This window comes from Aptenodytes patagonicus, chromosome 1, assembly GCF_965638725.1.
Source record: "Aptenodytes patagonicus chromosome 1, bAptPat1.pri.cur, whole genome shotgun sequence".
In the NCBI taxonomy this organism is placed as follows: domain Eukaryota; kingdom Metazoa; phylum Chordata; class Aves; order Sphenisciformes; family Spheniscidae; genus Aptenodytes; species Aptenodytes patagonicus.
Genome location: NC_134949.1, coordinates 71,144,014 through 71,168,612, shown reverse-complemented (window position 1 = coordinate 71,168,612; position 24,599 = coordinate 71,144,014). Strand labels below are relative to the sequence as shown.

Genomic DNA, 24,599 nt, shown 5'->3' with positions numbered 1-24,599 from the left:
AATTCCCTATTTGTTTTGGCTGTAGACCAGCACGGTTCCTTGATTGCTGGCTGCCTCCAGTCAAAGATGCAAAAACATTTGGCTATTTCTGCATAGCTGCTGGAGTGCATTTACACAGTTTTCGGTGACGGGTTGTCTGCCTGCCTTTACATGTACTTAGCCACTTTGACTGTTACAGTAATAGAACAGCCACCTCCGAGTAACAGCCAGGATAAATGATAACAGCTTTGGCAGCATGCAGTGAGACTGGAAAATGCCTCTGAGTGATGCCTCAGCAGAAGAACAGGAGGGGGTTCCTGGGAGAACAGACTCAGATATCCCACTTGGAGTAGCGTAAGCCAACTGGGAATCTTCTCAGGGGCTCTGGTGGCTCCCATCCCCTTTCATCTACAGAGGCAGTGAAAAGAAAAAACTTCCAAATGTCTATATACTCAAAAGACAAAAGGCTGGTATCACAAGGTCCAGAGAGATTTTATTTATCTGTTAAACCAGGTGAAGAAACATCTCTCAAAAATGAGCTGGCTTCACAATCAGCCTTTAATTAGAAAAATACACAGTTTACCTACCCTGTTCTCCACCTAATCAACACAATCAGCAGATGTGTTTAAGAGTATTCATTAGGCTAACTGGCTTTAGCAGGAGGTTTGACAAAGCTCTGGAAAAATGTATCATGCTTTTGCAAATGACACTGCATTTCTGCACCATTTCTTCTAAATCCCTAAGCGGGGTGGGGTGGGGTGGTTTGCTTATCTTAGGGAATTTTGAGGGGTTTGTTTTAATTTTATACTGCCTGCCAAATGAGGTCTTATGAAGACAGCATGTGATGGGATGATGGAGGAGTCAAAGTCTCCACAACACATACAGTACTGTGCTCTACCATATGGCTAAATACAACTTGTACCCTGTTGTTTTACAAAAACAAGAAACACCTTTGTTGGCCCAAGAACTACCAAGATGGAAAATCGCAGCTGGGTCCAGCTGAGGTGGCAGTTCCTACAGGAAACTCTACTCTGGACCTTTCTAAGACCGCATCACAGTAAGTGCTGAAGACATCCACTTTTTCTGAGGTTTGCCAAATCCAGGAGATCTGGTGAAAGGAATACAGATTCCCCGTGAGCATTGCAGAGGTCCAGGTTTCTGGACTATCTCAGCCTCAATAAAACTCCCATTAAAGCCAACAGCAGTTGAATGTTCTCATCCAGAGAAAAATCTAGATCTGTCCTTGCATCAATAAAATGCAAAACTGCTCCAGTCATTAATAAAATCCAATGACTAACATGCCTTTCAGGAGTCATGTAGCTACATGAGGTGATCCAATTCTTTCAAGTAGGAATTTAGCTTTTACAATGCTCACCCTACGTAACTTACTGTAGCCATGAAAAAAAAAGAAATAAACTATCATTTACATATGATGAGGAAAATAAAAATTCAAAGGTGCAATATAGTAGAGTTAAACAGCATTAAATTCTGTAACTTCCTGACTGCTGAGGTATTTCAGAGATAAAGCTCCATCAAAGGTGGACATTAGTCTTAATCAGAAGAACATCTCATTTCCATTCTAAGGCTTTCACTTAGCCTTGTTTCCTGTGATACCTTAACATCAAGTCATTCTGAAGTGCTCACATTCACAAGGTACTTAAGCATGCTCCTCACCAACCAAACAAGATTACTCACCTACTTGAAGTTAGGCACACATTTGTTGAGGCAGAGCCAAAACATACATGCGTACACATATACCTGACCAAAGACAAGTTTTTCTTTCATGGGCTGGTTTTATTCTGTAGTCCAAAGCACAGTACCAAAAAAATAAAATAAAAATAAGTCCATTATGCCACATCTCTTCAAGAATTCCTCAGCGAAACAAAATTAATGAATATATTTTACACCATTTATTTCCTAATTGCAATGACATTTTCCATGCATAAAGTCTGTATGTGTGCCCTCAAAGCTATCAAAACCTGAATTCTCTCCTAAAAGGAAATAATAATGACACATCTATGAAATTAAAGACTACGAATGAGCGAACACTAATGACTAGGCAGGATTTGAGCCAGAGAAGTGTTTTATCCACTTGTTGATATACTTTTATACTGTTTTATACCATATAGCCTGCAAAATATCAAAGTCAAGGGACACCGACAACTAAAAAGATTGTTTAAAACTAATCTATTTGGTTCACACTCAAGCAATCTCTGGATGCAACACCTGAAGAAAAGCTGAGACTTAATTATCTTGCACTTCTTTCCTAAAGGAGGCCAAAGCGTGATACAAATGAATTTACCTTATTATTTCTTTAATCTTTCCTATAGACCATCTCATTATATTTACTTACATATTGATCAACTAATTACCAGGTTTGGGAAACGGAGGTATGGTTACCAAACCCAAACAGTTGTGGAAGTATAAACTTCCTCTTCCTCTTGAAGTTGTCAGTACTATCTTTCTTTTACAATTTTATAGCTAGAGATAGCTACTTCTAAAAAGAGAAGCAGACCATTTACATTTTTATAAGCACACTAAAGCATGTTTTTCCATTGCTCTTTTCCAAGGTGAAACTCTGTTCTCTGTAGGAAGGGGGAAATTACCATTTTCAGAAAATAAAGTCATTAAAGTTTAGATCACAAGGCATTAGTCTAATATTTTTGAGAAATTCCTTCCCTTCAATTTAACTTGACCACTACAATAAGCAACCTGGATTCTGTGGGTTACTTTTGCATACTGGAGCAAGCTTTGTGTAAACATGGTATAGCACCATAATTCTTTGTAGGTCAAGCGAAATAACCAAGTATACATTTTCTATCTCTCCCCTCCCTCAAAGTAAAAACTAATGGTACACCACAAAAAAATTTTTAAGTTTTCTGAGCTAGTCCTTAAAACCTGGAGTGCCTGTAAGTTGTCCAGATCAACCCAGAGCACAACTTTTTAATGGTTTAGGCCATTTTGGTGACATGAATGAACATGAGATCTCATTCACTGTTACACTGCTGCTTATTTGATACCAGGTCAACCCAGGTGATGTGAGCACAGGAGCTGTAGAATCAGGTTGAGCTCTGAGGAAGATGAGCTGCAGGGCTTTGCACACATCCCATTTCACAAAGATGAGGGCCTACGGACTGGTCCCTTCCCGCATCAGTCAGTGTCAGGATGTTACATGCCAACTGGAAATTGGGTTGAGGCACCGTAGCCTCTCACAGCAGGGCAATCCTGGTGGGCCTGTTCCATGGTATTAAATGTGGGAACACTTAGATGGTAGAGCCTGCATTAGCAAACAAAAACGATGGCACCAAGGGCTACCTACTTCCATTTTCCTGGAAGGGGCTTGATCCTCTTTTCTATAACCTAAATAAGGAAACAAAAACGTCTTACTTCATTGCCCACACCCATGAAATGCCATACCCTTTGAAGTTTTGTTTGGCCAAAATGCTGAGGACAACTCCCCCCATTATGGCACAAACATTTAAATACCTGTAGAAATCAAACTTTGATTTCTGAAATCAAATTGGAGCCCTGGCTGAGGGCTATTAAAGCAGGAGGAGCGAACGACAGCCAAGCAACTCATTGAAACCATATCAGGTATGGTGCTGATTCAGAGGAAAGCATTATATGTGCTGAATTACCGTGCTTTCCAGCAATTCTGGCTGCAGAAGTTCCCAGGGATTACTTGGCCTGGTTTTATTCAGCTCCTGAGATCAAAAGACATCACAATCCAAGTGGATCTGGGCTGCAGACATTTTAAAGGAGACAAATGGCAAAAATATCTTTCAGTGCAACCAGCAACATCATCTTCTACTTGTGATCACCTGAAGAGACAACATGAAAACCACCACCCGTCACAGCCAGCAGCTCCTCTTTGATGTCCTAATAGCAAGCAACCCACAGCGCAGAATCACACATATAACTCAACCACATCTGAAATGCTCGATAGGGTAGTCATCCTCAGATGCAAATTTCCAACTCTTACAGCTGACAAGGCTGAAGACAGAAATGTGACAGAAAGGTGTAATAGGTTGCAGCTTATAGACTTCTCAGGTGCTTTTGAAAATGTCCCTTAAGATGTCATTTTTCACAAGAGACATATATATGTGTGTATATATATATGGCTGGTTAAAGGGACATAGTTAAAATGGCAAAACAATAATTCTGCCTGCCGCAGCAAGGTAACTTCTTTTACACTTTTATCTTACCTATTAAAATAAGTCCTTTAATTTCTCCTCTAACAGCATTTAAAAGAGACCTAAAGCAGTTTTGCCTGTTACTTGAGCTAGAGCAGCACTTATTTTTTCACATTATTTTTCACCACTGATGTGAGAAAGCACAGTTAGCCATAACCTTGCTCGAAGTACAGCTTTTGGTCCCTTTCATAACTCAAACTTGAAACTCAATTTCTCACAATTTGTGCTAACAGTAATTAGATGACAACTCAACATGTGATAACAGGAAAAAAAAATGCAGGTTATCTGTTGTTTCCTTGTCAGCCTACAAAAACACAGCATATGCGTGAATGCTGCACGTGTAGGCAGAACCCTGTTTTAAAATCTCTGATCAGACATTTCTGATTAAAACTCACACCACCCACCCATCTATCCTACTGCCTCTATCAATTCTGGTATCAATCATCAACAGAAACATTTGCGTTTTAGAAAAGAATGGCTTTTTTGAGGATCCTTTAAGTTTTGCATCTATTTACTCCAAAGAAGGTCATGTCCTATTTTATACATTTTTCCCCTGACATTTTTCTTCCATGTTTTTCTTTATAGAGACTGAAAGATAGAGATTCTGTACATTTTTGTGGGACAATTGTATTGGGCAGCCAGCCAATTCCTAAGCCAGTATCAGCAGTGAATTTATAGCTCAAAGAAAAGAAAACTCTGAAGAGACAGGGGTTTGTGGGAGGGAGATTTTGTTTGGTTTTGTTGTTTAAAATCTGCAAAGCTGTTTTTGACAAGTTTGTCATCAGGCTCTGGAATTTAAAGTATCATCTGCTCTGAAGGATCTCTAGCACCCAGTCACACCATGCTGAACACCTCACCCATACTCCAGCTCCTGTCCCTGGGGCTATTCCTACTTTGGTACGCGCTGGCAGACCTAATGAGCGCTCCCTGCACATTTAAACTGACCACTGGTAGTCTATATTATAAAACACATAATTTTTACTTCACCCCTCATTTTCTTAATTCTCTGGAGCTTCAATCTGTGCTGATGTAAAGAATAAAATACAAGCCGAACAACATTTTGCCTAGTCTGAGACTTTGCTACAGTGCTGAAATTTAGCCTTTGCTCATAAAAATACAAGGTTTTTGAAGCAAAGGTCATCTCACAGGTATCAGTAGGACAATTATAGTTCTACAAGCGGGGAATGCACTGAGCATTAAATACTTAATTTTAACAAATGTTGTGTTGACAGAAGGCACCCAGCATAGCTTCAGGACAGGCTAAGAGTTGGATGGGACTGAAGGTTGTGTCAGCAATACAAAGGCATAACACTGTCACACAGCTGTCAAAGCCACACATCTAGAGATAAAGGCACATCCCAAGATAAGGCAGCAAACTGATGGCAAAGCCTTACAACTTGTTGCTCCAGAGCGAGGAGGACAGCTAGACAAGCAGATACGGCAGCGAGCGCACTGAAGGAGGAGTATTAATGGATGTTCACACTCTGGCTGAGACTGCTCTGGCCCTCAGCTCATTCCCACACATTGCTGTAAGGGAGCCAGCAGTGAGTCATTTTTCCTAAGCATAGCTCCTGATCGATCCTAGCAGCCAAGCATATACATGAGCATGCAGGACACACTCCCTTGCCCAACAGTCCATCCTTTGTCACAACTTTGCACAGTGCAAGGAGGGCCCATGAGGCAGCATCTCCTCACAGTCAGCAGGACCATAACACCCCCCCAAGCACGCTGTGCTCCTGCCAGTACCCCCCATCGCGCTTTTCAACCTCTAACCAGTGCTGGTTCAATGCTAAACACCAACTCCAGAAGAACAGCTTCAGCACTTCCAGAAAAATACATGCACATGCCTTTCTATAGATGAAAAATCAGAAGCACGTAGTTCTTTCCTTGTTTGGCTGCTGAAGGTCTGCTGCTTTTAAAGCACACCCCTCAATTTTTACTCCTATTTCTGATAGAAGCATGATTCTGTGCCAGCTAAACATTTCACAGAGGATCCAAGAACATCCCTGAATCACTCCCCATAAAATTAAATGTACATTTTTAGAGTTTAAAGCTTTTTTTCTTTTTACCAGTGGCTACAGTATAAATCATACCCTCCTTTATGAACTGAGGAGCTTCTCAAAGATGCAAATTTCACTCTGTTCATTTCAGACTGGTATGGCTCACATAACTTATTAATGGAAGATCTCATTAATCTCAGAATATAAAGGTGAGAAAGGCTTTCTCACAGAATCCCACAATTCCAGGAAAAATCCAAAGTCAGGCTCCTACAGCAACCAGAAGAAACTCAAACACTCTTCATACTAAAGAGGGCAGCATATGACAGACATTTTGTATTTAAATGAACCAGCAAATAGTGTCTTGGGAACAGGGGAGGGAAGAAGAGAGAAACAACATTTATTGGAAAACAGATCTACTAAAGCAAGTTTATTTTGAGACATTTGAGTTGAAAAATGTTTGGGAAAAAATTTGAATGAGCCATTTGAAAAAGATGCAAAATTTTTTGTTGGTACTGCATTTTTTATTTGGTAGCAGTCTACTTTATTCCACAGATTTTAAGACATGTTTAAGATTCTGTAGGTTTAGTATTACATCACTAATGGTTCATAATGAAATTCCAGGCAGTAGCAAAAAAAAAAAAAAGATTTAATGATAGTACTGCATAAGATATGGATACGGGGCCCTTTGTGCAGATTTACCGATAGGAATGTTGAATGTGGGTTAAAATAACACAGTTGTCTGGCTCACTTGTGCACGCTAAAATGTCGTGTGACAGAGCACAAGTTATGCTATTACTTGAATCTCTTTTAAAAAGTTAATCTAATTCTGACCTTTGCTGGATTTTTCAAAAGATTTGTCATTTGCTACGGCTCTATGATGCCATGGACTATTGTAAAAAGTACTTTTCCTGTTTTTGTATCCCATCCATCTCCTTGATGAATAATATTTCAATGGTTTTAGTAGCATGTTTGGTACTAGTTGGACTGTGAGATTAATGCCCTTCAAAGCACAGCGTGACATAGCGGACAAAGCACTTGACTGGCATCAACTCCAGTCTGGTGCTGTCACAGGAGTCATTTTTCTCTTTCGTGCTTCAATTCCTCAGACTGACAAAAGGGAAAACAATGCCAAGCTCCTTTGTAAAGAACTTTGAGATCAACACGGAAAAAGCAGGGCCTGACAGCTTGATCTTAATGCCATTTTACACTATAGAAGGAAGGTATCTTTTAAAGATTTCTTTAAAAATAAATAATAAGAAAGCTATTTAACATCTTACAGCTACATAAGGTTGAAAGTTATTGAGAATAATTGTCTATTCTCTGCAAGTAGATAACCTGAGTCCAGGAAAGATGACCTACTGGAGTCTGAAGTGAGATAAACTGGCATCAGTGTATAGGAAATTTTCTAAACCCAAAGACATTCACTGTAACAACACTTGCTTTGGAACTAAAAGAGAGTTTGATATAACATCTCAAATAAATTGCTGCTTTGTCAATTCCCCAACAAATAATTCTGATTAGAGTTGTTTAGTTTCATATTTTTATGCCAAAAGCAGATAAAGAAAGCAAAACATTGTAGAAATACTGAGAAAAAAATGTCTATGGAACAATGTATTCAAAGAACAACCTTTGCTTTAAAACGCAGGAAGGGACTATGTTGTCAGATCTGTGACAAGTCATGAATAATCCCAGGCTGATATTTGAGGACCAGCATAAAAAAAGAAGCAAGTGAGCTGTTGAAAGTCTCATCCTTTGAATACAATAATGTTGCTCGTGGGTCACCCAGTGATCCATGTTGCAAGCATCAGACAGACCTGAGCTCACAGCAGCTTCTTCCATTAGGGTCCTGACAATGCTAACAAGATTTACACCAAATAAGGTGCTTCCACCCAGTGGAAATACTGCTCATGACTTGGGGGGGGGGGGGGGGGGGAGCACACAGCCCAGCTTGTTACAGTGGGACTAGATCCTGCAGCTCAAGCTCCCACAGAATTCAATTCCTGTCTTGTGAGAATGTCAGATAAGCATAGTACACAGCTCTTCATTATTTGGCTTATTATATATACACATAAAAGAGGAAATAACCCAAGCACAGAAACAGATTTCTGATATAGAAAAAGGTGTATGGATGAGCATGACGACAACAGAAAGGAGAACACAGTAGATACCATCTTTAGCTCTTTAAAGGATACACTTTTTAATTTTGGTTAACAACGGATATGTAAGAGAGAAGCTATGAATCCTCTGTTAAGCTTATAATTAGTGCCTTGCTGTTTTGTGCAGTTGAACAAAACCTGAGCGCGTTTAGATGAATTTTTTCAAAAGCTTTTAATGATTTTGGCTGCCTGTGTTAAGCTGCTGTAACGGCATTTGATTTCCAGGGTAATGACAGCCAGGTCTAAAATATCCTAATCGGACATCCAAGAATCAAGGCATTTCAAAAATAACTTGGGGAAAAAACCTGCCCTTTGTTTTGGCCTCTTCTCTTTGACAGAAAGTGTCCGCTTGCCAAATTAAGTAAGGAGAAATATGAAAGAGCAAACAGACCTTTGACCTATTGCAAGAGCCAGACTATTGTTTTACATCCCATGACTGTCTGTGACAGTATAAAATGTGAATTTAACAAGACTGTTTGGGAGCTTTAAATTATGCCCTCGCACTCATTCTGGTGGGGTCAAGATTTTTATGGGGTTTTTGTTCAACTGGTCCCTTTTACTCTAGAGGAATGGTGACTTCTGGTTAAACCATCGCAATTTCTGTGCAGAGTTCTCAAATCTGCCAACAACGACAAGTCAAAATAAGTAGGTCTGAAATGTTTCTCTATTAGAATTACTGTCTACTGCACTGATTGACACTGCATTCAGTTGGAATCAATCTGAAGCATCACGCATTCTAGGATGTGAAACGGAAATGCTCTGCATCTATGCACTAAAGATTCGTACAGGATTTACAGACACCTAGTAGCCTAGGGTACTAGACATCAAGAAAGCTGGTGTATTATGGACAGAGATTATTGCTAAAAACAGACAACAGCCAAAAATCAGTGCGACTGCCAAATCTGAGAATGGACTACAACTGGATGCGAGAAGCTTCGTCACCAATTTCAACAGGGCCAAAAACTCAGCCTGTGTCTTACATGTTAACTTGCACTTTTCTTAGAAATCACTAGAATAGTTTCATTTCTTGATTTTAAAGGAATCAAACACTTATTCTGACCATATTTTTGAAGGGGTTTTCTTTATATAAAAAGCTTGTCTCCAGTAAAATCTATTTTTAAATCTAAGCTCTGTGATGTTTCATAGGCAAACTATTTCACGATCTGATCCAAAACTCACTGAAGACCTTCCATCAGGCCCTTCATCCTGTGACTACTGAGAACAAATTACACCCTTACATCTTTGTTTCTGTAAAGCAGCCAGGACCATCCATGCTATGGAATGGTGCTAAAGGACTTCCCTGCTCCGTGGAGCCTCAGACTCCAGCTCTATTAACCCAACTACAGCTCCCTGGAGGGATTCTTTACATTGGAAGTTATGAAAATAAATGTAAAATATATGCTTACACATCATAAAAGTGAGTTTTTGTTCCATTTTAGACTACAAGATTAAAAAAATTATGCCATGAACAATAAAATGGAACTTACAAACCCCTAAACAATAGAGTTATGCACCACGGAGCTGTTTCTGGACAGCTTTCCTCATAAAAAAATGCATCAGAAATGTGCAAAGTCAGCATTTCTGATATTTGTCAACTCTGTACCCTTTCTGTATGCAGCAGTTGCATATATTAGGGTTGTTTTCCAGCTGACAAAAAAAACCCAAAAGATTGTCATGTAACTAGCCTACTAGTCCTGAATCAGGTTTCTAGTTTTCCCTTTCCCATTTCATGTGTAAATTAAGACAAAATCCTCAGGCTCACTATGCCTCAGTCTCTCCTATGTAATCTAAATGATATTTTCAATGAGGTTTGGCACAAAAGTCACTTTTGTAAAAATCTTTGAGACCTTTTAGATGAAAAGTGCTTTTACATGTAATGTATTATTAATGACATTTCACCAAATGTAAAAGGACTCCATATTTGAATGCCAGAAGATTATTCTTACTTATTATAAGCAGCATTTAGGTTTGGGGTTTTTTTTTCTTTTTTTTTTGGTGTTTTTGTTTTGGTTTTTTTTACCTTCAGCAAACTAACCATCTGCTTGAAAGGGTGTGGTCAGCTTTAACTTCTGATCCCCAAATTTCTGGGGACATTTACCAACTGTTTCAACAAAACTCTTCAATATGCTTCACACCTACCATAGCACCTACTTTCCCCAAATGACCAATACCTTGTATCAAAAGTAAACTGCCTTACCTCAAAAACAGCAGAACTTCTATTTATATATAAATGCTAACAGTTGATTCAAAGAGGAGGAAAAAATAATTTCAATAGATAATTATGCCTCAGTTTACTACATACTGATGGTCTGCTCAAGAGAAACCCACTTTCTCTACTTGGAAACTGAGCTATTCCTCAAATTTTCCATACTCAAGGCACCATGACAGTTTTTCTTACTTCTCTGCTTTTAAGACAATACAGACTTACTGCTGATTTTCACCCTGGCTCTCAACAAGTGAGAACTACAATCCTAGACATTAACGCCTCCTCTGCATTGTAGAAAAGGTATCTTTTAAAAAATAAGTTGTTGCTCAACTAAATTCACTTTGTACAGCAAGAAATTCCCAACAGGAAAGAGGACATTTTCAAACTCCAGGGCTGTGGGAGGATTATAATCGTGGCTACATCTCTCTCTCTTATAATGAATACGAGACAATGAAACCTCCCTCTTGGCAGGAGGTACAGGATTGCCCCATGGCTGAATGAGGATGCATCACTGCTGACCCACTATGTGCATGCAAAACAGAGCCTGACCATGCATGACAAAAAGAACATGAGTAACTCACAACAGCAGTAGTCAATATAAAACAGCAAAGGGCTCAGCCAGAGAGGAGGCAGCAACTCCCTCACCCCCCCGATCCTGCAGCCATTGGAGATGAAGCGTGCCACAACGCCAACTAGCAGAATTAACATTCATCTGTTTCCTGGCACTGGTGTGGAAGAGCTCAAGAAGAAGTGGACTTCAGAAGACCTCTATGCTTGATGCTTGCTGTTGGCCAGTCCTGTTCCTCTGGAGCCATCCTTTCTGCTTAACTCTCCCCCATGATGTACATAGGCATTCCCATCAGGTACCGAGATACCTAAATGTCAAGAAAGGGCAACACAACTCTTGTGTTCAATCACACCCAAAATGCCACTATCATTATGGCCATCAGCCATAGATTTCAAAAAAATTGAATCCTAGACATTTTCCACAGGATACACAGGAAAACTTGAAGGGAATGGTATGTCTGCCAAAAAGTAGGCAGTGCTTTGCCCATTAGGTAACACTTTCTCTGAGATCTCTTTGTTGTTGCATCTGGTGCGAAGCAAAACATTTATGCAGCTTTAGTAGTACAACTCTGCTTCTGCCGCCTTAGAGATGTTAATGTCACACATAAATCTGTATGTTTTACTAATGGCATAATATATCTTCCCAGGCATTTCTAATTCACCTCTTGTTGAGCTATCTAGGTACTTTATCACGTAGGGTTACAGTGTGTCAGGTATTAATATTAAGACACTGTGCCTTGTCTTTCATAGGAAAGTACATGTTCTTATCTAAATTGCTGAGACTAATAACTTGAAATATTGTCCCTGCAAACATACTTGAATGCTGTATATTCAGATAACTAGAGCTTTTTTTTTCTTCCCTCCCAGTGAGTGAACATAAATTAAGTCTCCACAGGAATTAACCCAAGAATAAGCTGCATTCCCAATTTGGAGGCAGGGAAGAAGGCTGTACTGTAACAAGGAAACTCATGTCTCATCTGACTGGGACCACAATCCACACAAGGCAGGACTCACAAGGGTGGTACAGTCCTTTTGTTCCCCAGCAAACCCATGCCTGCAGAAACATGCATGAGGAAACAGCGCTTCTTTCCCCCTGGAAGTTTCTTCATTGCAAGCAAACAGTATTACACAGTCCCCATTGCTTAATCCATTCAGTTGAGTATCTGCTTTAAAACTTGGATATGTGACAGTTAAGATTGTTTTCAGCTGATAACTGGCCTAAGGATGCCCCTTTGCTTATTACTTCTTTGATCCAGATAAGCATTTGGTTGTTTAATCAGTCACAAAGCTAAAGCAGAAAGAGAACACTCAAAAGCCTTACAACCCCACATACTTAATTTAGCCTAAAAGTAATTTCTGAGCAGAAAAAGAAAATTTAATTAACTCTTTTCTATAAAAATGTATGGTAAGATGTGTAGCAAGATCTTATGCATTCCTTTGAAGTTTGTCATACATTCCTGAATACCTTTGACAGCCTAAGAAGTTATGTGTCTGCTTCTGATTAGATAATTGAAATAAATCTACACCAAATAAATTCAGATCTCTTAAAATAAACTGCAGAGGTACATGAACTTTGTAAAATGCATGTAGTACTTCAACCAAAAGGCATTTCTGCAAAAATCAGCTATCAAGAAGGAATTTATTTCTCTATTTTTTTTCCACGCATGTGGACTGCAGTTAGTGTCCAAATTTTAATCCAGGCTTAATTCCAGTCCGCATCAAATACAGTTCCTATGTGAACGGAAAGCCACCACAGCAGAGGGAAATCATGTCTTTTACACTTACTGCTTTCTCCATTTCACCCCATATAGTTAAACATATATTAAAAATGGGAGATACCACAGCGTCAGTCACTCACTCCGGGTCCAGCAAATATTTGCCCACTACTTCAACTTGAGACAACACTGCCAAACCTGACTGACAATCTGTAGAGAAAAACACTACCTCACATGATCAATCTCCATTCACTACATCCAACCCAACAAACCACCAACCAATCCACATCACGATACTTTTTCTGCCAGACTACAAAGCTTGGAAAGATATATAACATGATATATCTGTAATATATACTACAATGCAATATAATACATAGACCCAGCCACACATTACATAAACTGGAAGATGGCAACAAAATTATACATATTGCTTGGCAACACATGAAGAGAACGCGGAGAATTTGACAGAGTACAACTGAGTAATAACTGGTTAAAATTGTGCAGCTACCTAAGATTCAAAAAGAGCAGAGAGACATCAAGGCTTTGTGTGAAATGATGAGCACATAAACCCAAGCAGTGCTGATCAGATGAATCTTATCACACTGTTACCGCTCAGGTAGTCCTGCCAATCGTTGTGTGATGGCCTACTGAAACCACACAGAGGACAAACACAATGGATTCAAGATGAATCATCTTGATAACAATCCTCATAAACAGATATTTTACAGCAAGATGGCCAAACAGAAACCTGAACACACTGCAAGTTTCAACAGAGTGATGGGTCTTGCAAAGATGTCAAGGCAATACCATACTTGAAGCGGCCAGAAACTTCTTTAGAAACATGTTCTCCAACTAACAGTTACAGAGGGCTAGTATTCTCTTGTCCTTGTTCCTGGGACACTGGCACTGTCAGATCCAACAGCAGGCAAAACAAACAAGACAAGTTTAGGCAGAGGGATGCCATAGAACACGGGCACTGTTGAAATCACTCCCAGCCATCTATCTGCATTACATAGGAGCAGGCCCAGTCCAAAGCACAACTGGTGTTGACAAGATGTATGCAGACCTGTAGAACATCCCGGGTCACCAGCCCTGCATGAAGGTACATGAAGTCATAGAACTGATGAAGTGCCTGACATTTACAGGGAGACATCAAGAAAAGGTGATGAAAGATGCAACAGAGAAGCCTACACAAGCACTTATTTGAAAATATAACTTCAAGTTACAAAAGAAAAATTTAAAAATAGGTCGCGGAGTCCTATCAAGAAGTCAAGACTCATCAAATTCTTGGGCAAAGAATGGAAGCAAAAATTCTGAAGATACAAAGAAGATGACAAATTCTACATTACACATGGGATCACCTGCCTCAAGCTAACAAAAACACACTTGGATGAAAACTTACTTCTGAAGTCTCATGTGATGGCCGATCCACCTTCTGACCTGGGCCAGATTCATAGAGATCAATTAGATATTTTAGCCAGTAGAGCTTTTAGTGCTTTTCAGGGAAAGAAAAAGCTGGAAGCCCTAACATTTTGCAGAGAGTGCATTATCATCAACAAATTTTTTCTGAGCTTGCACAAACACTGGAACTACAACCAGACCTGTCACAGAAAATAGCAAGTCTTAATGCTGCCTACATCCACCAAGCATGCAGTAACAGATAACACTGAACAGAGGATCAGCTCTATTATGCTAAGCACATATAAGGACAAAACTGATGATATCCAGCTTCTCTCATTGAAAGCCTATCTGTTCCAACTTCTCGTGCGTGCAAGCTATCATCAAGCAGGAACTGGAGATGATATTGCAAGGCAAGCCCACTATGCCACACAAGTTATAACCAGATAGCTGATACCAATGGGAAATTCTGACATTCAAATATTGACTCGCTCCACTGGGCAAAGGCTGTCCTGGACTTAAAAAAATGTGATTGCCCCCGCTCCTGCCAAAGCATGCAGATATAACGCACTGGCAATTGACTGTAGTTTGCAGAAAAGTACAAGACACCAACCTACATTACCGAAAGACTGATGATGAATAGGAAGATAGTGTGTATAATCATCAAAAAACTTTTGGAGTAGAGGGCAGGGAATTTGTATAAAAACACACATCTAACATCATGTAAGTGTCTTGCACTACTTTTTTTTCCAGGACTGGAAAGTGTTATTACTTGCTTTTTGGTCCATTAAAATCTGGGGTTTTTTTCCACTCAGAATCATGTTTTATCAGATATGTGAAATGTCCATGCTAAACATTAAAAATATTTTTTCCACCAGATGGAACAGTGCCATAATTAACAAAATTGTCACTACTAGGCTACAACATACTAAATAACACCACACCTAAATGGAAATACAACAGCCTTCAAAATCTGTGTTACAGTTTGTCACCTCCAGTAGGGTCCAGAGCTGGCACTGATCTCAGCTCCGTGACTGTATCATTCCAATCACCTGCTCATCTTCTGTTTGTTCCTTCCTATCCTCTTTTACACAGCATTATTTCAGACTGATTCTTTAAAAACTGCACCCATCTTTCTTGTTTCTGCCTGTCTTCTCTATCACTGCTGGCAGCTTTGCCCTCCTTCCTCTCTCCCAAACTTGCAGATCCAATGTTATCTTCATTTTTTCCTCACCTTTCCTTCTAAATTCAACAGTCTCTTGCTAAATTCCACTGCCATTTCTGACATTTCTTTTCTCTTAGCCCTTCTCAGGAGTATGAATATAAACTTAAAAAAAAAAAAAGCCACAAACTTTGCTGATTCTCCTTAACAGCTGGTTTTCTTTGCAGCCTTCCCAATTACTTGGGGTTATAAATGCCACAGCAGAATTAGCCTTCCTTCCACCCACCCCCCCATTTCTGACCATATCACACATGAAAAAGCCTACCAAAAAATGCATCCACCCTGATTTATGCAGAAGAGTTAGGCTGTATATAAAGATTCTAAAAAGAATGGGTTTTGTTTTTCTGTTTAAGTCATGCCCACATTGTTCTGTAGAGCTGTTAATCAGCAGTCACTAATTGAGTCTAGTGATAAATACATAGTGCAAGATAGTAACACTTTATTCCTAAAACTCTAAAAGCAAAATTAATGTGAAAGGCACAGCTAGCTCAAAGTGAATTCACCCTGTTCTGTATAAGCTGTAGATTAAAGTAAGTATTAAATAACTTTCTTCTTCTATGATGTCACTGAGGTACCTACTGTCTACTAAAGCATTTTGTAATTAGAGATTATATCATTATTAGTTATTAAAATGGCTTGCTCTCATTCTGGAGATGCAGCAGAGCAGCACATCTCACTTATATCATGTTATCTTGCTCTAATTGTAAGTTAGTGAGTCATTAATGCGACAGTTAAACCGACCACAAATTCCAGTCTAAAAACTTCCATGAAAGCACCCATTCAGTGGGTGCCTCTAGTGCGTACCTTGCCGATCACTCCCAGACTCTGGTTCCCTAATGCACAGGACCTCCAACCCATTTTGCAGTAGGCCAATATCAACCTTCACGTTTCTTCTGTAAGAACTCATTATCTTCCACGCACTGTATTTTGTGTGTTTCTTGTCCTTCCAGATGTCTCTGGACAACTTTTCTGTGAGAACTCCTCCAGACAGACTCTATAGCACAGTTGATTAATCACTAAGAAAGTATTCCTATTGGGGTTTAATTAAACAAGCTCAACACTCTTGTTACAGAACTCTCACACTCCAGGCATGATCAGAAAGATTCTAACTTGTCTGGCAGGACTCGTGACCCTAGTGCACATGTAGCCCCAAAATCAGTTTTTACATAGCACACTTGAGGGGACTACTGAGCTGAAAGAAAGAAAAAAACTGTAGGACGCTGCAACAGAAAGCAGATGTCACGTTTTGTTAATGGCACCAAGAGATGAAGAATCAACCAAACCTTATTCTTCCAGTGGTTCATCACCCTGAGTGTAAAAATGTGTGTCTAATTTACTTGTCTGGCTTCAGATTGCAGTTATTAGAAAGGATTTTCTCTGCTAGAATCATAGAGCCTGTTAGTAGCCAATATCTCTCCCCAAGGAGGTACCAAGATTTGATTTTTATTAGAGTCTTCTATATTGTTCATACACAGAAGATACAATCCCTCATTCTGTTTTTCTTGTTCCTGGATATATGATTTTGCTTTTGGCTGCATTACAACAATTTATCTGAATAGACTCACTTTATTGAGTGATACAGATTGCACTGTACAGCTGCCTTATCTTCATCACTGCTCACTATCCCCCCACTGTCCCGATCCTGGTATCATCTGTGCTTTTTATCTGAATTATAAGTAGTAGCAGCTGTAGTATCTCCCAGTAGTAGCTCTCCTTAACTTTTGCTCCTCATTTCACTTTTTCCTGAGGTTTCCAGTTCTGGTGTGTTATCATAATAACTGCTCAAGAAAGACTAGCATGTCTGATACCTGTTTCCCAAAATGATGTCTGAATTCCAGGGGGACCATCTGCTTTAGGATTACCGAACAGAACTACTGTCAGAAAGAGCCAAGCCTCCCCTGCTAACCCATTTCACTTGAATAATCCCACCGGAGCTGTGGTACTTTTCATATCAGAAAGGAGTGTTTATGGGAGTTACGGGTTACAGAAGTAGATCCACAGTATATTTTGTTGACCTTGGAATATATCCCGCCATTGATTTTATGTACAAAGCTTCCAAGGCCCACTTCTCCCCCCACCCCTACTCTGTAAAAACCTTTTTCAGTAGGGGACATGGTAAGGAGATCGCTCTTCTCCTAGTTCCAGTGTGTTAGCTATTTTTCTTTTTCTAATGCATTATTTTGGAAATTTAAAGAGTAACAACTAAGCAAACCCCAAGACTTGTAGGTAGGGACAGGGCAGACCACAGAATTTCCACAACCACCAAGTAAGCTCAAGGAAATCTTTAAAGTATCATTCTTGCAAGTGATTTGCAAGAAGGTAGATAAATGCAAATATTTGATAAGTACTTACATTTTTCCCTAAGGTTTCAAATAAAATAATGAAACTGTAAGCCTGGAGAACTTGGAGCATTCCCAGTGCCAAGTGGACACTCTTAACCTCTACACTCTTAACTATATAAATATGTAGCATATTTGCTGAGTAGATATTTATATGCACTTCCTGTTTCAATGCTAACTTTTTAGTTACTGGAAAAGAACCAGAAGCTCTCTATTCCCTTGAGAATCATTTTCCATTAAAGAGGCTTTAGATAGACTATTTGTTTTTTCAGATTTGGAAAGAGAACCCAATGGAATGTGTATTTTGAGTATCTTTAGTCTTTTTACAATAACAGTCAAGGGCTAAATGGCTGGAAAGATTTGCAAATTTATTTTTTCTAATCTACCTCATGACACCTGATGATGCTTTGCGCCAATGGAACACGATTTCCTTAGACATGACCCTGAGTTTTTTACTTGACCAGAAAAAAAACCTATAGTTGTTATAAGTGAGCAGGTCTACTGACAGTCTGCATAAAAAAGGCCAACCATTCATTGCATGAGTTATGAAGTCTGCACGCATCCCTTCCTTCTTCCTAACAGCTGGGCTCTTTCAGGGCAGGAGGGAAGTCTGATAAAAGCTTCTGTTTAGGCTATCTTCTTCTAGAAAGAAAATGAATTTCATTTCAACACAGCGCATCCAGCACTTCTTATAAGCAAGCTTCCATGAAATTATATTTTTAAAGAAACATGATATGAATGATCATGCTGAGCACTGGAGTATCTTACCGTTAGCACGTTCTGCCATGAGGGAAATCAGAGGATACAGGACAACCAAGTACTGAGCGAAAGACTAGCTGCTTCTTTTTTATTACTGCCCTGGGCTTGCCAACATCAAGAATCATTGCAGAAAGAATTGAAAAGCTAAAAACCCTAGGAAGGATGGCAATGAATCAGCAATCTAAAATAACTTTGCAGGTATTGTTTTAAGAGAGTATTCCAGATCACAGCATTCAGAAACTTTCTTGGGTGGCCAGGATTTCAAAGGGAGGATAAACTGAAGGAAAAGAAGAGAAATTAAGATATGGGCTGGTGATTTAAGCATCCCCATCTGGACCAATATTCTGTCTTTGCTTATTTGAGTACAGATCCAGAGTAAACCGAGTTTTAAAACATGCATCTGGATTTCTACCAGTGAAAGCAAAAAAAAGAATGTCTGCTTTTGGTGAGGTGTGACATCTGAAACACCCTGATTCCACACAAAAAAATGCCACTTCACTTAAACTGGTTCATGATTTTAGTGGTACTTTCAGGAATAACAGCACTACCTTCAGCTGGTTCATAGTGGCAATTTTCACATTTAAAAATCTGTACCAATCATGTATCAGTCATTCACTGCAGCCTTTTTGCTTTAGATTTTCTTTACCCTGCCAGTAACCATCGTGCAATTTCTCAACAACTAGGGAGAAGAAAAAATGTGAAGAAATGAAAGCCTCAGATAATATTAGTACACTTTTAGCCGAGTGCAAAATTAGCCCAACAATGGAAGGTTCTGCATTTATAGGAATTAGTCCAAATGGCACTGTGAAAACAAAAATCAGTAAATTGCTTCAAAAGAAAAGAAGCCAGTCATGTCCTGTGCAACCATAGCCATGTCTGTTTAAGTATATGTGTTATAATAAACTCTTTTTTTTTCTCTGGGGGACCTGCCTGAATTTATATTGCTGTTTCATAGCACTACAGGTTTCACTCTTTCAGCACAATGTTGAAAACAACCTCATTGAACATGCGTGCTTCAGAGGTTACTACAGCATGACAAACTGAGTGAATTCAGTACTGATGAAAGATGCTGGATAGACGGACCTGAAGGTGAAGTCCTCTATTTAGAAAAAGTTATGGCAGAGGCTAAGCAATGCAGATTTCATTATGCTTCCCTAAAGACAAAACTAAATCCTGAGCTATAATCTACTAATGATTAGAATGACTATAAATGGGTGTAGTAGAAAAGTATGTCCTAAGAACTCAATTGAAAAGCATTTCCTGAACACTGCTGGAATATATTGCTTTGCATGCCTTAAATCACTGTGGAGCTGTCAGACAGCAACAACTTTTGGTAATTTTTCTGACATCAGATGGATCTGACCTTACAATTCTGCATCACACTGTGCCATTCAGTCCCCAGAACTTCAGATCATGTAGTCTCATTCAGCAGACGTCTCTAAAAATAAGCCATCCAAGTAGAGGTCAGGAACACAATTCAAAAGGAGCATCTAATTACAAGCTCCTGGTATGTTTTAATATCTTTTAGTTACCCAGTTCAATTAAATATTTTTCAAGATCGTGAGTCAGAAGAAGAAAAAACACCCATTGAAGATTCAGTAAAGTCTTTGGCTAGTGAGATTTCTTAATTCAAACATAGGACCTATCCATGAAGCAAAAAAATAGCTTCCGCTTTATTGAACATGCTATGCTCTATAATTGCTACTCCTGGACCTTAAGGAATTGATCCTGCTTTAGCTGAAGTCAATAAAATACAGTACAAGACAAATGCCCCAGCCCTTGTGAAATGGCTTCGGCATAGTCCAGTTTTGCCCCCACTGTGTAAACACTGAAAGGAAGAAAAGAAGGTTGTCTGGTACTTACCTCATGACACAGAGAGAGCGCACCATGCCACGCAGCACTAGCTGGGTTTAGGGAAGGCAGAGAAAGCTACCCTTTGCATCCTGTTAAAATGTCCCTGTAAGCAATGTCACCACTAGCTTTGGATGCCCCCCACCCCCAAAAAAATGAATGGGTATGTGTTGTATTTAATTCAGATACATTTCCAAGTCTCATGTGTTGTTTTCTCCTCTTGCATAGGGAAGAAATAATTTCACAGTGGTCAATCTCACTTTATGTGCAAATTTCCCCCCCAATATAATTTATCTGACTCAACCTGAGTGGATAAAGGAAGACTTCTAGGGAAAGATTAAACCGTCTATCAGCCCAACATGCATAGCCATGGTGGGCAAGGCTGCAGGAGGAGCCGGGGGGGAACAACACCACACATTTTAGCAATTCTTCAAGTCACTTGTTGGGAAACTTGCAGCAGACAAAGGCATTTCTAACATCATTTCTCCCCAGCAGATTTCCAAAGAGACCAAGTTCCTCTAATTATATAAATCATAAGAGAACTTTAAATGAAAACATGAAAGAACTGAAAATACAGAGATTTCTACCGAGCACTGGACTTCCATTGCAAAGCCACCAAAATCTATTGCCATCTTATGCCAGCAGAAGTTCTGGCCCTCAAAGTTTTTTAATTCTGAACAGCTGCCTCCACGCTGCAGCCAACAGCTGCATTTTCAACTGCATCCCTTATCAGCTTCAAACCACTGTTCATTGCCTCAAGGACAGAACATCTAAGGAGGAAAAAATAAACATTCCTCCAACTTTTTTTTAAATGAAATGAAGTATAACAGTCAAAAATATCTGTTTTACTAGTAGCAACACAAAAACACATCATCTCAAGGTATTTCTATGAAGGAAAGCCAATTCAGCCTACACGTGTAAATATAATTTGATTAATTTTTTAATACAAACTTTTCCATGTAACCCTATAAGGCAGTACATACTGCTGTGTGACTTATGGTCATACTTGTTTTTAAGACAGCTTGATAAACATTCACATCGTAGCTCCTCCTTACATTAAGAGTGCTCAGGGTCTTTTAGAAATCAGGCTTCTGAGGGGACAAGCAAAAGAAGTCACCAACCAGCAATGGTCCACTGTGTCTTCTTACAAGATCTAAAATACTAAAAATTTCCCAAAGCACCAAAAGGTTTCAGGAGCACAGTCTCTCAAAATCAGACTTTTTAAACTCCCTTCTTAAAAGTCTTGCCAACGCTCATATAGGATGACTGAGAAGTGAATTTAAATCCTCTGTAATTCTTTCACTACTTTAACCCAAAACCATTCCGTTTCCTGCTAATTAAGTGGGTCAAAGGTACCATCCAAATTCACTTCAGAGTTACTCTTCCCTACCCTCGACAGTAAGCTGTTGTAGCCCATAAGCATTCTGTGCTGCCTGCATATAATTTTCCTATAGTATCTGCAAAGTTAATTCCACCTTCCTAGAAAAGAGATGAGTAAACACCTTCCCATCAATAGATGCAACACCCAGTGTCAGACTACAACCTTTACATTAAATCTCTCATTGGGAAAAAAGAGCAGGCCTTCACATTACTAATTTGCAGGCTAGATATAATAAAACAGAGGTTAGGCAATTTGTTGCTACACAGACACCACTTTTCTCTCTATATAAACCCAAAGAGTTATAATCATGCAAGAGTGTGACAAGATGTATTGAGCTTCATTCAATGGGTATCACTGAGAGCCAGATTTTATCCTTCCTGCTATTAGAATGAATTCTTCATGTTCCCTTCAGATGGGAGGACCCAAAGGGCAGTAAAGTATCTGTTCTAACGTCACATAGCGAGTAACTCCCTGTCTCCTACCCAGAAAGCCTATTCTTTCCAGTCATACTCTTGCATAAAAGCAAGCTCTTTGATGAGCAAACTTCAATAAAGCCACATCAGTGCAGAGAAACAGAGTGTATGGATTTGGTTCAGGCAGAGGTCTTGGAGGCTAGACATTACCCCATTTGCCCATTTTATTAATTTTTTTTTTTTTAAGGCAAATTATACCGATTAGAAACTTTAATAGACTCCAAGCTACTACCCATCAATATAACTTCTATTAAAACCCGTGCTTTCATGCATCCAGAGCAATTAGGTTTGTGGAAAATAAAAAACAAACCAGATGCCCAAGAGATGTAAATCAGTAAAGACCTACTGATGCCAGCAGAGTTACAATGATTTATACAACCCAGGAGTTCAGCTTAGAGAAGCTTTCTGCATTTGGCATTCTCAGAGCACACACTATTCTCTCCCTTCCCCTCCTCAGATTCCCATCAAATGCAGTCCTGTAACAGAAGTGTTCTTTTCCTAACTTGGCTTCAAGTCATGGCTGCAGCTCTCAATAGTATATAACCTGTCAAGATAAAATATGTTTGGGGACATACAATCTCTACTGAGCATTTTATTGACTTAACTCTACCATTTCTGAAAGGCAGCCAAAATTCCTTAAGGTTTTCAAAGGACATTGTTTTCTAAATATTATCCATGGACAGATATAAGAACACAAAAATCCTCAGCTGTTTGTGTAGTTTGACTTATGTGCCATGCGTTGCCCATCATGATATATTAATTTTCTTTTGCAAGCAAACAAAACAAATCTCAGCTACAAGTTGCTTGGTGTTAGGGGCCATATACAATGCAGAGTACCCTGGGAACCATTCGAAGCAGGAATTTTGCCCACGTAATGTCTGCAGGTCATTCTAAAACTACAGTTTTCCTTCTTAAAAAAAGGCAACCCAAAGCAAAACAAAAAACACACCCACAAAGTTTAGGCCTCCACTGCAGCTTTTCTTTCCAAATGCAGCATGAGAGGCAGGGGGGTTAAGATCAAGATGCAGAGTTGATATTTAATTCAGATACATTTCCAAGTCTCATGTGTTGCTTTCTCCTCTTGCATAGCGGAAAAATAATTTCACAGTGGTCAATCTCACTTTATGTGCAAATTTCCCCCCCAGTATAATTTATCTGACTGAACTGGAGTGCATAAAGGAAGACTTCTATTGTATTTAAATACAACACCACAAAACACTCCCAGCAACACCTCACAGAAAGAAAACAACTCTTGGAAAGACCAGAATAAGTGAGTACAAGAACGAGGCCACCTCTCAGCAAGGTCCCATGTATACTCTCTCTGCTAACTCCCTACAGAGTAGCCCAAAGAGGGATGAGCCACACACACTCAACTCTAACGCACCAGAGGCCAAGTTCATCCTGGTCCTAGAGCCAAGACTGGGGAAAAGACAGAGAGGTAGCAACTTATGCACTCCTGAATCAGAGATGGAGGACCCCTAAGGACTGTTATTGCTTATGTTACTGCCACAAAAGCCTCCTCAGGGAACAGAATTTACTGTAGGGGTGGGAGATGAACTGGCTGCAACTCCTTGCACCCGTGCCTCAGTATGGACCACACACCAGGAATGATGCTTCCCCCTCCCGGTGTAATGCTGAGGGACGATTACACATCTGTCCACAGGATTACAAATGCTAAGATTACAGCTGCTTCTTGCAGTGGTCTGAAATGCATAGCAAGTCCCTCTGAGTCCTCTCTTCCTGTAGCCGTCACACCTCAGCTGGACCTTGCTGTAATGCCAAGATCCTTGACTGGTTTAAATCTGACATTGTTTTTCTAAGGCGGGGGGGTGGGGGGGTGGTGTATGGGGGGGAGTACTTTAATTGATCGATGGAGTAACTTAGTTATTTTATTAGTAGTCTTGTCCTGTAACCTACACTGGATACTCAAGGCAGTAATTTCTAAATGTTGTTAAGCCTCCCAGAGTGCAATTCTAAAAAACCCAGTGCTCTAAGTTGAGACTGAAATTGTAAACCTAATAATTTGCTCCAATTGTTTGGATTGGTGACCCAAAAATCAGTTGGTCCACATTACTTCAGCAACACACATTCTTTGCAAAGGGGAATTTAAAACTGCTGAAAAGGAGGAATTAGAAACCTGCAAGATCAAAGAGTAGGAACAGAAACAGCTTAGCAGTTGATGATAGCCTTATCTAGCCAGTAGTTCTTGTGGGCATCACTTTAGTTAACAATATCACAATGCACTTATCACTTCCAGGGCACCTTTCATTAAAAGGACCTCAAAACACTTTGTAGACACCAATTAAGTCTCAAGTCACAACATTCCTGTGAGAAACAGGATTTCTAGCTGTTGAAAT

At 39.5% G+C, this 24,599-nt stretch overlaps 1 protein-coding gene across 5 annotated transcripts in view; it reads right to left on the bottom strand.

The window, feature by feature from the left end:
• Window positions 1-24,599, bottom strand: part of CALD1 (caldesmon 1) — a 203,861-nt gene that overhangs the window by 161,987 nt on the left and 17,275 nt on the right. The gene's annotated exons all lie outside the window — the stretch shown is intronic.